The 6577-nt window shown below is 38.3% G+C and overlaps 1 protein-coding gene across 1 annotated transcript in view; it reads right to left on the reverse strand.

Moving 5' to 3' along the window:
- Nucleotides 1–2079, reverse strand: part of LOC311094501 (uncharacterized protein) — a 104779-nt gene extending 102700 nt beyond the window's left edge. Inside the window, exon 1 of the mRNA XM_084132496.1 lies at nt 2039–2079. The gene's annotated coding sequence lies outside the window, so the exon portion shown is untranslated. The remainder of the gene's footprint in view (nt 1–2038) is intronic.
- Between the last annotated feature and the right edge of the window lie 4498 nt (nt 2080–6577).

A 6577-nucleotide genomic window follows, 5' to 3' on the forward strand; every position in this document is an offset into this window, starting at 1 on the left:
GAAGAAGCTAAACATGACTGTCAATCTCCCTCGGACTGGGGCTCCATGCAAGATCTCACCTCGTGGGGTCTCAATGATCCTAAGAAAGGTGAGAAATCAGCCCAGAACTACACGGGAGGAGCTGGTCAATGACCTGAAAAGAGCTGGGACCACCGTTTCCAAGGTTACTGTTGGTAATACACTAAGACGTCATGGTTTGAAATCATGCATGGCACAGAAGGTTCCCCTGCTTAAACCAGCACATGTCAAGGCCCGTCTTAAGTTTGCCAATGACCATTTGGATGATCCAGAGGAGTCATGGGAGAAAGTCATGTGGTCAGATGAGACCAAAATAGAACTTTTTGGTCATAATTCCACTAAACGTGTTTGGAGGAAGAATAATGATGAGTACCATCCCAAGAACACCATCCCTACTGTGAAGCATGGGGGTGGTAGCATCATGCTTTGGGGGTGTTTTTCTGCACATGGGACAGGGCGACTGCACTGTATTAAGGAGAGGATGACCGGGGCCATGTATTGCAAGATTTTGGGGAACAAACAACCTCCTTCCCTCAGTTAGAGCATTGAAGATGGGTCAAGGCTGGGTCTTCCAACATGACAATGATGCACACAGCCAGGATAACCAAGGAGTGGCTCTGTAAGAAGCATATCAAGGTTCTGGCGTGGCCTAGCCAGTCTCCAGATCTAAACCCAATAGAGAATCTTTGGAGGGAGCTCAAACTCCGTGTTTCTCAGCGACAGCCCAGAAACCTGACTGATCTAGAGAAGATCTGTGTGGAGGAGTGGGCCAAAATCCCTCCTGCAGTGTGTGCAAACCTGGTGAAAAACTACAGGAAACGTTTGACCTCTGTAATTGCAAACAAAGGCTACTGTACCAAATATTAACATTGATTTTCTCAGGTGTTCAAATACTTATTTGCAGCTGTATCATACAAATAAATAGTTAAAAAATCATACATTGTGATTTCTGGATTTTTTTTTTTTGATTATGTCTCTCACAGTGGACATGCACCTACGATGACAATTTCAGACCCCTCCATGATTTCTAAGTGGGAGAACTTGCAAAATAGCAGGGTGTTCAAATACTTATTTTCCTCACTGTATATAAAGAAAGCAATCAAAGAACGCTCCCTTTCCAGTTGCCCAAGCTGTCAATCAAACAGCGCGTGTTTATCTGGACACTTGCCAAAACTCGTTGAAATCAATCATCACAAAATCATGAGCTTTTACTGTATTTACATCATGTTTGCATTGTTATTTGGTGAAACCCAGAGGTGTAATTTCATACGCAATCAACAGACTGTCTGTCATCTGCTCAATGCTCATCACTGCAACCTTTCATGTGATGGGAATAGATCATTATGATCAATACTTTTCATGATTCCTTTATCTTGATTGCTGTTATAGTAAAAATGTAGTAAAAGTTTTCGAGAGAGTTACACATGTAATACTAGCTATTTCATATGCAAACATGTCCGCCAATCACAGCAGTGGGTGTTTACACTGAAGTCTCACAGCCGACACGCCCCTTAAAACAGAGCGTTCAAATCAGAGGCTAAAATCAGGCTTGGAAAAATGCCTTTTATTTATAAATTATGACAATTTGCATGTTAAAATTTGTTAAATTTTTTTGTTAAATGTTAAAATCATACTAACATTATAAGGGCACCCCAGGAAACATTATAAAATAATAAAATAATCCAGTCTATGACCCCTTTAAAAAACAAAAAAAAACTAAATGCAATATATTGACATTGAATTCATTCATCATCAGGATGGATTTTCATTATTGAGCATTTTACCATTTTTAATTTTTAAAAATATGTTTTTGAAATTGCTTTTATTTTCATTGCCTGTTTTCATTATGTAATTTCTCACCATGATGACCTCCAGCCACCAATCAAAATTATAGCAGTTAGTAATTAAAAAGCTATTTATTTATTTTAAGTTATGCACAAATACTCCGCTGAAACAGGAGAGACATACTTTTAGACACAGACAAAAAAAAGTACACATTTGAAAATCTCAGATTACTCACATTGACACCTCTCCATTTGGAAAAGGGTCCCTCTCCTCCCTTTTATTCACCTCACAAACAGTGTAAAGATGGCTGTTATTTCGGTATGTGAGCAGCACGCTGCTTTGATTTATCCATCTCTAGTCTCATGGATAAAGAGCTGAGGTCTGACACCTCCCCTCTGTCTGCTCTCCTCAGTAATGAGCAGCCACTCTTTGTTCAGAAAGGGCACAAGAGAGAGTGGGAGAGGGGTCAAAAAAGTGGAGGAGTGATCAGACCTGAATACAGAGAGAGAAAGGAAGAGAATCTGATGCCATACTGATGCAATGTGTATTTATGAGCAAAAGAGAAAGACATTGATAAAGACAGCACAGCAGAGTGTTTGAAGTTATCCCACAGCGGTTCAAGTAGGAGAGGCATGATCGGCTACTGAATGAAATAATAAAGACCAGGTTCACAGTCATTTTTGCTACAGAAGTGTAATATGCCTTTGAGTTACAAGCTAACAAAAATTCTGTCCTTTGAGCATTACATATAAAGGTATCTTTGTTTAGATTGCTGTTTGTATTGGCCATTACTGTAAGTACAGTATACTTAAAATAATATGATGGCATTAATCACTATTTTAGCTCTGACTTGAAGTTTTTTTATTTTTACTTAAGAACCATTAGAAACCATTTGTTCTACTATTAATTGCAAATAGCCCATCTTGTTACAATATTTTCACTAATTGTCATTCCTCAGACAAATTACACTTTGTACAAATAGCATCGGCTAATAGTTTTTAAAGTTTATCGCAATGGGTGGCATTATTTTACCTAGTTTTTTTTGTCTTTTCAATTTGGTTGTCTTGCAGAGCACAGAAACAAATCTTTGTTAATCCAGCTGGCTCTTCTGACTTTTTCCGCATTCGAAATTTACAATTTTAAGGACAATCTGACACTTTTCAGCAAGATAAATAACACTGTGGAAGCGTTCTCTGTGATTTTCCAGCTGAGTGACTTCAATGCCGATTAAGAGCTGATGTTTTTTGGAAGGGGGTGATCATGTTCTGTGCAAGCTGTTGACAGGTGATGTATTTTGGGGAAGATTATGTTCTCTGGCACCTAGATAATCTTGTATTAGAGGTGATTAAACTCACAGGGGTCCTCTTTCTTCTCCCTGCAGGTGCCCCTGTCATGCCTGATGGGTTTCTGTATAAAATGTGCAAGCCAGCAGGTCTCGGCTGTCGGTCCATTTCGCCGGCACAAAACCAGGCAGGGAGGTGGTCCTTTCTAGGCATATGAGCGTAAATGACATTACCAGGATGTGATGACAGTCACTAAAATGCTTGGGAGTCGGTTTCTGGTTTTGGGGTAAATATGTTGTCTTATTTATATTTTCTCACTTCACACTTGGGTTCTTCAATTTATTTTCAGTGCCTTGATCAGTCATTTACAGACTCGAAAGCAGCAGTTGATATTGTGACATACTGTGAGGCCTGTGTAGAAAAGTGCCAAATGATCATGTAGACAAGCAGCAAACATTATCTAAAAGAAAAACGTGAATGTGGTTCTCACGTCCTGCTGAATTTCTCAACTTATCAGGAGAAAAAAACTTGGCAGGATTCTCAAGGACTTTTCAGGTCACCATTAAGAGTAAATGTAAACAGAAAACATTTTTAGCCCTCGATGAGACTAAGCATTTGACCTCGTGAAAATTAAGTCTGAGCTGTCAGAAAAATTCCTAGGAAATGACCTGTGATTTCAGATGTCCACTTGACCTTTGCCTTTTAGTTGTACAAGCACCATGTGTGCAGCTGGCCTGTTTGACTCTTTTATTTATTTTCAGACTTTGTTTTGCATGCATGCTGTTCCCTGACTGCTATTGTCTAACAGGTGTACACTGAATTCCATATTATCCGATTACTTAAACACCATACGCACATACACATTCACAGGAACTTTCCAGGAGTGTCACCTTTTGGAGTTTTGAAAGGCACCTTTGCAGCCTGTGACAAAACACATTTAAATCGGGACAGATGGAATTTGTTTCTCCTTTTTTTTTCCTTGCTTGTTTTTCTTCCTTTCTTCTTCATTGCCCCCCCTTTTTGATCTATTTGTTATGCATGTGGGAGGTTGAGTCTGTTGGCATGAAGACAAAAGTACCAGAAGTTTCCATTTTAATATGCCACAAATAAAGGGCATCACAAGTGCCCACATGGGCACTCAGTATGAATAGAACATGAAGTTTTTAGCATGTTATTGTATTAGAGGAAGCTTAATCTCCTGGTTATATGGAGAGACCTTCGCAGCTGACAAACTTGTGAAGTGCCACTCATAAAAACAGGCAGGTGTTATGTGTTTTTGTAAATGTGTGAGTTTTAATACAGGGTTTTATCTGTAATTGTCCATATTTCCTGGGACAGTTTTAATCGTTTTGCTACAATTATCAGCTCTGAAAAATGTCTGAAGAAATTTTTTCTGCATTTTATGTGCTAAATCTAACTACTATTGAATTATGGCTTTGACAGAAAACAAGACGATGAAGCTCTAAACAATTTTGCTTACATCCTAATGTGGTGTAATTTAATACAGAGTGTAACTCAGTCCAATCCACTGTGTACTGTGTGGGTGGTGTAGCTTAGTATTAAAATGTGAGTTTTGTGGCTTTAATCCATGTCTGTTTGCTTTGATGTAATTTATATGTTAGTGTACTCCTAAAAAGTGATGCATTCACTTTTTAAATTAACAGAAGTATGCATTTCAATTTTGCAGTCTTTCATGTTCCTGGGAAACAGAACAAACATATTTATGACTCACGTGTCACTAATGCAGTTTAAATTTTGAAACGTTTTTTAGTCATCAATTTACAGACATGGTGATGGAAAGAATATAACATAGTAAAACAACCACGCACACACACACACACACACACACACACACACACACACACACACACACACACAAACACACACACATATATATATATATATATATATATATATATATATATATATATATATATATATATATATATATGTATATATATGCATTTTTTGTCAGGGGGAATCCAAAATATTTGCGAGAGAACCTTGTCCATCACCATGTCCCTTAAGGGGCTCCATATCATTTAGCTTTTTCTTAGGTGGAAAAAGTAAAAGATGTTAGAAACATACGTCAAAACAAATTTAGACATTTGTAAAAAACTAAATAATTACATATAGGCTAGCCTGAAAAAAAAAAAAAAAGTTTTAAGAGAAGATTTAAAAACACTAAGGGCTCTATTTTAACAATCTAAGTGCATAGTCTAAAGCGCAGGTTCACTTAGGGCATGTCCGAATCCACTTTTGCTAGTTTAGCGACGGGAAAAATGGTCGGCGGTCTAAAAGGGTTGTCCCTAGATATAGATTTGATAGTGGAAAGACCGAAGCCATCTCCAGAGCGCAAACGGAACTGCTCGTGCGCGAGGTAAAAGCGCGCAAGCAGATCATCTACGGGACAAGCCGGATTCCACCATATCTTTATGTACACAATAATAATATTTTACATTGTAATCCTTTTATTTGAAAAATTTGGCATGTTTGTGTGCTGCTGTAAGTGCGTCCCTGTGTGTTTAATAAGCAGAGTGTACGCGTGTTGTGGACCCTCCTATTGGCGCACATTCCTAACGTTTCAGTTGCTCAATGGCACAGTCTATTGCTGTTGCCTCCAAATAGCAACGTGCCAACAATGCGCCAGAACACACCTAGTTTTCAGACCAGTACGCCCATGGGCGCACAAATGGGCGCAAATGCATTTGCTATTTAAACAACGTGGCGCAGGACATGAAAATGATAACTGCGTCGGACTGAAACTAGCAAAAAACACTTGCATCGCGCTTGCCGCTGTATTGCGCCGGGTGTAAGATAGGGCCCTAAAAGATTCAGCATGTCTAATCCCAGGGATTAATGTTCCATTCATTAATTTTAGTCAGTTTTATGGAAATAGTATTTTTTAGTTGATGAGAGTGAAAAATTAAACCAGTTATTCAAACATTTTATGTATTAAATTAACCTTGTAGCAAATTACTTAAGTTTACTGGATCATGCACTGTTCAGTTTACGCACCTACAGAGGGTCAATATTGACTATAATTAAATTATTTTAAACGGCCACACTGTTATCCCATTGTCCCATTTGCAGTATTTTTTTTTTCTTTTTTTTTTCTCGTCATATTTGCTTCTTCTGTTGTAAATAGCATAGCATATTTTTCAGCTCATCTTCATTATCATGTTTATTGGCAGAGAAGAGCCGATTAATATGTCCTGCTTCCTTTTTCAGTAGGAAATATGTCAGAATGGGAAAGAAAACTGTACTCATAAAGACATAGGTAGGCCGATAACCAAAGGGTTCAAACTCGCATGGTCTACTCCTTTAGCTATCATCCTTGTGTCCTTGAGCAAAATGCTTTTTGCTCCAGGGGGGCTTTTTCTGTAACTTAACATGGCAATGTCATGAAAGCAAATCCCACAGATAACAAATAAAGATTACCAAGGCTGTATTCATTGTGTCCAGTGTATTCTTCAGGATAACATCTCACA

The sequence above is a fragment of the Abramis brama genome, assembly GCF_963993115.1.
Source record: "Abramis brama genome assembly, chromosome: 13".
Classification (NCBI taxonomy): domain Eukaryota; kingdom Metazoa; phylum Chordata; class Actinopteri; order Cypriniformes; family Leuciscidae; genus Abramis; species Abramis brama.